The sequence below is a fragment of the Arachis ipaensis genome, chromosome B8 (assembly GCF_059453495.1).
Source record: "Arachis ipaensis isolate K30076 ecotype BB chromosome B8, ASM5945349v1, whole genome shotgun sequence".
Lineage (NCBI taxonomy): Eukaryota > Viridiplantae > Streptophyta > Magnoliopsida > Fabales > Fabaceae > Arachis > Arachis ipaensis.
Window position 1 is genome coordinate 88,574,609 of NC_142443.1, and position 8,844 is coordinate 88,583,452.

The window sequence follows — 8,844 nt, forward strand, 5'->3', positions numbered from 1 at the left end:
TATGAGCAATTTCCCCATTCCCATTTAAGATTCTGCAATTTAATTTCCGTCATCTACATTCAGCTCTTATTTCTAGCATTTACTTTTCTATTATTTACTTTCCCGCCATTTAATTTTCTGCAAATTCTCAACTCAAATTCTGATTCGCTCAACTAGAACATTCCTCTAATTAAAGTTGCTTGATCAATCAATCCCTGTGGGATTCGACCTCACTCTATTGTGAGTTTTTACTTGACGACAAATTCGGTACACTTGCCGAAGGAAATTTGTTATGAGACAAGTTTTCCGTGCATCAAGTTTATAGCGCCGTTGCCGGGGATTGATTGTGCATCAACAATGATTAAATTGGAAGATAACTAGATTGAGCATTTTTGTTTTGTTTGATTTAATTTTCTGTTTGAGTCATTTACTTTCTGTTTTAGTTAATTTCGTCCCTTCCTCTACTCTTTCTTTATTATCTACCATTCATTTCACTAACCCACTAACTGTTTGATATATTGCATTACTCACACTAACAGTAATTCTGACAGATATACTTTCTGCACCTATTCTCTTTGCTTGTACTTGTTGGTTGTATGACAGGGAGAAGAAGCGGGGCATCAACTTCCTTTGATTCTGAACTTGAGAGAACCTTCCTTAGACTAAGGAGGGAGGCAAGAGAAAAATATGTAGTTGGTGCTGAAGAAGAGGAGGAACACTTTGAAGAATACTTTGAACCAAACATGGAAGAAAACATGGAAAACCATCATGAAGAAGAAGCTCACAACCATGGCGGAAGAGGACGAGCAAATCATGCTGGGGAGGATAGAAGAGTTTTAGGCTCTTACATCAATCCAAACCCAGGAAACTGTGGAAGTAGCATTCAAAAGCCAACCATCCATGCCAACAATTTTGAACTGAAGCCACAACTCATCACCCTTGTTCAGAACAACTGTTCGTTCGGAGGGTGTGTCCAAGAGGACCCCAATCAACATTTAACCACCTTCCTGAGAATATGTGACACAGTGAAGTCTAATGGTGTTCATCCTGACGCCTATAGACTATTCTTATTTCCATTCTCACTCAAGGATAAGGCAGCCAAGTGGCTGGAGTCTTTCCCAAAGGAGAGCTTGACAACTTGGGAAGATGTGGTGAACAAATTCTTAGCAAGATTTTACCCCCATCAACAAATCAATAGGCTAAGAGCTGAGGTCCAAACTTTCAGGCAACAAGATGGTGAGACTCTATATGAAGCATGGGAGAGGTTTAAGGACCTAACAAGGAGGTGCCCACCAGATATGTTCAACGAATGGGTGCAGCTGCACATTTTCTATGAAGGGCTCTCTTATGAGTCAAAGAAGGTCGTAGACCATTCATTCGAAGGATCTTTGAACAAGAAGAAGACCATTGAGGAGGCCATAGATGTCATTGAAACTATAGCAGAGAATGACTATTTCTATGCTTCCGAAAGAGGGAACACGAGAGGAGTGATGAAGCTAAACAATGTAGATGCTCTGCTGGCCCAAAACAAGCTCATTACCCAGCAGCTGGCTGACCTCACCAAGAAGCTGGAGAGGAACCAAGTAGCAGCAATCTCCACTTCATCAACAACCCAAGAAGGAGTGAATGAAGAAGCAGAGGGAAGTCAGGAGCAAGTCAACTACATTGGGAATTCACCTAGGCAAAACCATGATCCATACTCCAAGACCTATAACCCTGGATGGAGGAATCATCCAAACTTTGGATGGGAAAATCAACAAGACCAAAGCCTTGATCAAAGACGCCCAAATCCCAACAATGCAAGCCACCAACATTTCACATCTAGACCATATCAACACCCCAATAACAACACCTCTTCACATCCACATCAAAACCAAAATAACTTACCTCGTCCTTCCACCTCTAATCATGATCTACAATCATTTGATGACAGACTCTCAAGGATTGAGAATCTACTTGAAGGCATAGGAAAGGAGATTCAAGACAACAAGGTGTTCAAGGAGGAAGTGCGAGCCAGTTTCAAGAACCAGGGAGACACAATCAAGAGGTTGGAATCTCAAGTGGGGTATCTCTCTGAGCAAATTCCCAAACCCACAGATGGATTCCCAAGTGACACAGAGAAGAATCCGAGAGGTGAAATAAAAAAGGTAAGATGGGAAAATTGTAAGATGGTCACTATAAGTGATAAGGAGACTGAGGACAAGCCAAGCAAGCTGTCAGAACAACCTGAAGATACCTCAGTAGAGAAGAAGGAAAAAGTTCATCAAGAACCAGAAATCTCACAACAGGAGCTGCTGAGACTCTATGCACCTTTTCCCCAACTGCTCAATGGTGCTGTGGAGAAGAGAATATACTCAAGGTTTCTAGATTTATTTGCATCTCTGCATGTCAACATACCATTCATCAAGACTATTCAACAAATGCCCACATACATCAAGTATATAAAGGAGCTGCTTCCCAGGAAAAGCTCACTCAAGGGAGGCCAAACTATAGTGATGAACAAGGAGTGCAGTGCCCTCATTCAACCACAGTTGCCTATGAAAAGAAAAGATCTAGGGAGTTTTCATGTCCCCTGTGCCATAGGGGAAACAATGTTTGATAGGGCACTCTACAATTTGGGAGCAAGCATCAACTTAATGCCCTTATCCCTGGTAAAGAGGTTGCAGATCAATGAGATATTGCCCACAGATGTAGTCATCAGGCTGGCTGACAAAACTCAAAAACAAGCAATAGGGGTGGTGGAAAATGTGTTGTTAAAGGTTGGGAAATACTTTCTTCCCACAGACTTTGTCATCTTGGACATGGAAGAGAGTCACACTCACCAAATCATATTGGGAAGACCATTCCTAGCTACAGCCAGAGCAGTCATAGATGTGGAGCAAGGGGAGCTAATATTAAGGATCCATGATGAACGACTCAGCTTTAATGTCTTCAAACTCTCACAAGAAGCAGACCAAGAAAACAAAGAATCAAGCAAAGATCATAATGAGATACTGACAGAGGAAGCAAGCACTGAAACACAACCAACCCATCTGGGAAAGCCCTTGGTTGATGAACAAGGAAATAAGCATTTGTCACAAATCAAGGAAAAGCTGGAGGAACCTAAACCACCAGAGACATGTGAAGACAACAGCAAAATTCCCTTAGAAGAAGAAGTCACCAAGAGCAACGCAACATCAAAAGGGACAAAGAAGAAGGTACTAAGAGGGTGGAGGAACAAGAAGATCCCAACAGAGGACTTCTCTCCAGGGAATAAAGTGATCTCAGCTTACTTCCCAGATATCCCCCCTGATCTCCCCACTGTACCATCTCAGTTACCTAAGGTCTTCACTATCAACAGAGTTCTCTCCTTGGAACATGTAGAGATCATTGATGCAACCAATGGATATAAGTCCAAGGCAAGAGGGGAGGACTTGAAGCATTATCAACGTCCCTGATGAAGGAGAAACGTCAAGCTAGTGATGCTAAAGAAGCGCTACATAGGAGGCAACCCATGTTTTATGAGCTTTTACTAGTGAATAAGTCAATATTCATAAATTCCAACCTAAACTTGACAAACACTTGGTGAAATCCTTATATTGCAGTATATAGTGAAGAACAAGTTTGGTGTTCAAAGCATGCCAAGAAAGCATGAATGCAACTGAGAGCATGCTAGTCTTGGAGCTTTGAACAGAACTTTTCATCACAGTGCTCCAAAATAAGTTTGGTGTCACCCCATGGTGCTACCAATGTGCATATAAGGATACACAGTTAGTTAGTTAGTTGGATTTCATGAATAAACAAAATCTTTTCTTCTCTTTATTATTCTAGCCTTAAAATTTAAATTGATTTTTTTATGATATTTCTTACCTCTCTTATTCTATCTTTGTAGGGAAAGGGAGAGGAGCATTGAAGGGGATTGATTGGACAACTAAATGAAGAGGGCTCGGACACCACCAAAGGAGGGACTACACACTTGTTCTAAAAAGGGAATGCATTGGAAAATGTTGACATGCAATATTGAAAAGAATGAGACCCTTGAAGACTGAGCAATCTCCATCATAAAGTGGTGATCCTTGTCCTTTATCCATGCACAACCCCAACCGTCCATCAAGAAACCACTCCATTAATCCACACCCTTCATCCACTCATCACTTCTCTATATAAGTGGATCCAATCCGCACCATCTCCGCATTCGAAATTCCTATCCCTTACACTTCACTTTCCAGCAACTAGTTCTTCAACTTCCTACTCTCTAAATCCTGCATTTCTTCCCTTCACTACACCCTTTTTGCATTAACTTCATTCATGGCAGCATCAAGCTCCAAGAGGCAAAAGAGTGGCAGAAACAACAAATGGAGCAGCAACAGGAACAATACTCCCAGCTCACTCAAGTCATCCACCAAGTTACTGAGAGGCAAGAACGTCAAGATAAGCATTCAATGAGTTCACTGTACTTAATGAAGGACGACAACTACATAGGGAGGAGTTCAACGTAAACACTCAAGCCAAGTTGAACTACATGTCTAGTAATATGCATCATCTACACTATGCCATCCCTACATATGATGAGGTCCAAAAAGATTTTGTAGAACAAGAAGAGAGGAAGGTGAAACAGCAGAAGGAAACACTCAAGAAGAAGATGGAAGATGGTGGTTTCTGGAAGAAGCTGCTTGGAAAAGGCAAGGGAAGTGGGAGCACAAGCAATCAAGAAAAACACCAAGAGGACAAGCAAGAAGGAGAGCATGGACATCCACAAGAGTAAAAGGTGGTGGAGTTCCTTCTCTGGTCCATCTTTTTCTATGCTTTAAATAAGGAAGATCTTGTATGAAATAGAACATGCTTCCATGTTAGTTGAACTTTTTAAATTCTGTCTTTAAAGTTTTCTTTCTGAATAGGTCTATGTTTGCTAGTCTTTATGTTACTACATCATCTCCTTACTTACTTGTATGCCTGTCCCTTTGAATCAAATGAAAAGAGAATGAGTGTTTTTAAGAGACCAGAGTAGAGTTCATACTATAGAATAAGTTCATGAGTTTATGGTATAGTCATAAGTTAGCTAAGTTGGTTCAACCATAAGGTGGGAGGACAACTATCTGTCATGAATACTATGCTTGAGACACACCTCATGAGACTAGCTAAATACGAAGATCCTAATAAGAAAAAGAGAAAGAACAATAAAGGTTGAAAAATAAAAGAAAAAGAGTAAGCAATAAGGCTAGGCACCTATGGTTTTAATCTTGAGGCATGTGTCTGTGGTGCTCCTATATGAGGGATCTACTTGGATGAATAAGCTCTTAGGGGTGCCTTATCAATTGGTAACTTGGGTTAACTAACTCGGGATTATCAGCTGAAAGTCCACTATCAAGAGTAACCCTCAATACAGAGCATTTAGTAACCCAAAGAGGTGCTGGACACCAAGGTCTCAAGAAAAGAAAATAAATAAACTATGTGCATGTGGTGTGTATGTATGGGGGAGAGACTTGAGCAAGTAAGTCCTTAGGGGTGCTTCAACACCTAGCACCTTGAACCAACTGGTTCGGGAGTGTTGACTGAAAGCTTGTTTTTAAAGAGTTGCCCCCTTACAGAGCACTTAGCTTAAGAACAAAAATAAGTCCTGAAATAACAACAAAAGGATCAATGAATAAAAGTCTCATGGGATGCAACCACAGTGAGTATTCTAGGACATGATAAAGGTCTGAAAGCCAGGAATGAACCTAAGTTGCTATGCATGAAACCACCATAAAACCAGGGACATGACTTCCACAAGAATGACTCATATCTCTTGGCATTCCATTCATCATTCTCTTGTTCCAGTACTTGCTTAGGGACAAGCAAGCTTTAAGTTTGTTGTTGTGATGCCAGGGCATTTTGGCCAGTTTCACTGACCTTTTCTTTACTGTTTTTAGGGTAGTTTCATGCATTTCCTTAGGAAATAAGCTAGTTTTGGGTAGATATTCATTTACATCTTGATTCAGGCATACATTGTGCACTTTACACGATTTCATGAGGATTTTGCATGAATTTAATGACAAATTGGATGTTGCATCTCCTATGACTTGGACTAGAACTTTGATGCACTTTATTGCTTGATTTCAGGACAAAGGAAGCAAAGAAGAACCACATTAGTAGCTACGTTAGTTACACTAACGTTAACACTAACGTGGAATGGGAGTAACTTGCAAGGTTAATGAGAAAAGTCATTGCCAATAACGCTCTCGAAGCCATCATTGCCCACGTTAAGAGTCACGTTAACTAAGCTAACGTGAACTCTAACGTGGAAGAAAGGAAATGGAGCCAACATTAGTGACACTTAACATTATCACTAATGTTGGACCAAGCTCAAAAGTGGCCACGTTAGTTGCCACGTTAACTTACCTCTAACGTTAAGAAGAAAAGGGGGACGCCAACGTTAGTGTCATTCAACATTCTCACTAACGTTGGCCAAGTCATAAGAAGCCACGTTAACTCCCACGTTAACCTAGTTAACGTGGCAGATAACGTGAAGAAACTAGGTGATCGACAACGTTAGTGACACCAAACATTGTCACTAACGTTGGGATGAACACACACTCTCCCCAAGAGGCCACGTTAACTCCCACGTTAACCTAGTTAACGTGGAAGTTAACGTGAAGAAGAAAGGTTGTCGACAACGTTAGTGACACCAAACATTGTCACTAACGTTGGAAGGAGCCAACACAAGCCACAATGAGCCACGTTAACTCCCACGTTAACTTAGTTAACGTGGAAGCTAACGTGAGGAGAGGGATGATGAGCCAACATTAGTGACATTCAACTTTGTCACTAACGTTGGAGATGGCTATCCCAGCCACGTTAGAAGCCACGTTAACCTAGTTAACGTGGACTCTAACATGGGAGCTAAGGGGCACATTGTGATGCTAGGGCATTTTGGCCAGTTTCACTGACCTTTTCTTTACTGTTTTTAAGGTAGTTTCATGCACTTTCTTAGGAAATAAGCTAGTTTTGGGTAGATATTCACTTACATCTTGATTCAAGCAAACATTGTGCACTTTACATGATTTCATGAGAATTTTGCATGAATTATATAATAAATTGGATGATGCATGATCCCATGATTAAGAGCAAGACTTTGATGTACTTTGTTTGATTGATTTCAGGCCAAAAGAATAAGAGAAGAAGCCACGTTAGTGGCTACGTTAGTTACACTAATGTGGGCACTAACGTGGAAGGAAGGAAAGCCCCAACGTTAGTGAGAAAAGATAGTGGCATTAACTTTGAAGAAAGGGAATTTGAGCCAACGTTAGTGACACTTAACATTTTTCACTAACGTTGGCCAATGCTCACAAGTGGCCACGTTAGAGTCCATGTTAACTTAGTTAACGTGGCCTCTAACGTTAAAAGGGGGAAAGGAAGCAAACGTTAGTGACATTCAACATTGTCACTAACGTTGGCCTAAGTGCACAATGCCACGTTAACTCCCATGTTAAATTGGTTAACGTGGAAGCTAACGTGAAGAGGCAAGAGTGGTCGACAACGTTAGTGACACCCAACATTGTCACTAACGTTGGAAGCAACCACATATCCCCAAGAAGCCACGTTAACTCCCACGTTAACCTAGTTATCGTGGAAGTTAACGTGAAGAAGAAGAAGTTGTCGACAACATTAGTGACACCAAACATTGTCACTAACGTTGCCAACACAAGCCACAAAGAGCCACGTTAACTCCCACGTTAACTTAGTTAACGTGGTAGTTAACGTGGGCAAAAGGCCCACCTGGCAGCTTGACCATGCCTTCTTCAAACAAGAATAACTTGAGCCACAAAACTCCAAATGAGGTGATTCCAGTGGCATTGGAAAGTAGGATTCCAGAGCTTTCCAAGAATATATAGCACTACATGGTTGACACTAAATTTGAGGGAGAAAACCCGCCCCGAAAGTGCAATGATGAACATGGTATCAGCCTGTATTTTGGCCAACTGACCTCTTCACCTTCCAAGAAGTATAACTCGAGTTGTAGAGCTCTAAATGATGCACTTCCAAAGGCATTGGAAAGTAGATATCTAGGGCTTTCCATTAATATATAATAGAATGGGGTGGAAACTAAGTTTGAGCTTCAGAAACATGAAAATCGCTGGCGTTATTGGCAATCAACATTTCCAGTAACGTTGGCATATATGCCAGCGACTATGTCCACTTCAAAGGAGCATAACTTGAGTTACAGAGGTCCAGTTGAGGTGATTCCAGTTGCGTTAGAAAGCTGACATTCAGAGCTTTCCAACGATATATAATACTCCATAGTGGGCATGAAATTGGAGCACAAACAAGAGGCATCTTTTAAGCCCCAAAAACACCAACTGGGCAGCAAGTGCAACGTTAGCCACAATAACTTTAACACTAACGCCACACTTGTAGCGTTAGTTTGGCTAACTTTGGCACTAACTTTAGCACCTAGACCTCAACTTGACTCACTTCTCTCTCAAGCCCACTTCAAAGCTCAAGCAAACAAGCCCACAATTGTCAACCAATCAAGGCCACAAGAAGCATCTAGAATAGGAATTTTCATTTAATTGTAATTTGCTTTCATTTTGTAATTTAGGAGAGCCTATATAAAGGCCTTAGTTTTTACATTGAAATCATCTTAGGCTAGACGAGGGGGAATCCTGGAATGGGGGATTGAAGAGGGGTCTTCGGACTCCCTCCCCTCACACACTTTTTCTTTTCTTTCTTTGTACTTTTCATTTATGAATTTGAAGTTTTATTTTCAGTTTTTATCTTCATCTTTACTCTTCTGCACTTTCTTTCTTTTCTATTTTTGTAGAGCAATGATCAATTAACTCTTTACATTGGGTTAGAGAGCTCTATTGTGATTCAATGGATTAAGTGTAGTTCTTATTCTTCTTCTTC

The 8,844-nt window shown here is 40.9% G+C and overlaps 1 non-coding gene across 1 annotated transcript; it reads right to left on the reverse strand.

Moving 5' to 3' along the window:
• Window positions 1–1,175: 1,175 nt before the first annotated feature.
• LOC148548761 (small nucleolar RNA R71) lies at window positions 1,176–1,282 on the reverse strand. Its single transcript, XR_015897295.1, has one exon. It is a non-coding gene; the product is annotated as a small nucleolar RNA R71 (small nucleolar RNA).
• Between the last annotated feature and the right edge of the window lie 7,562 nt (window positions 1,283–8,844).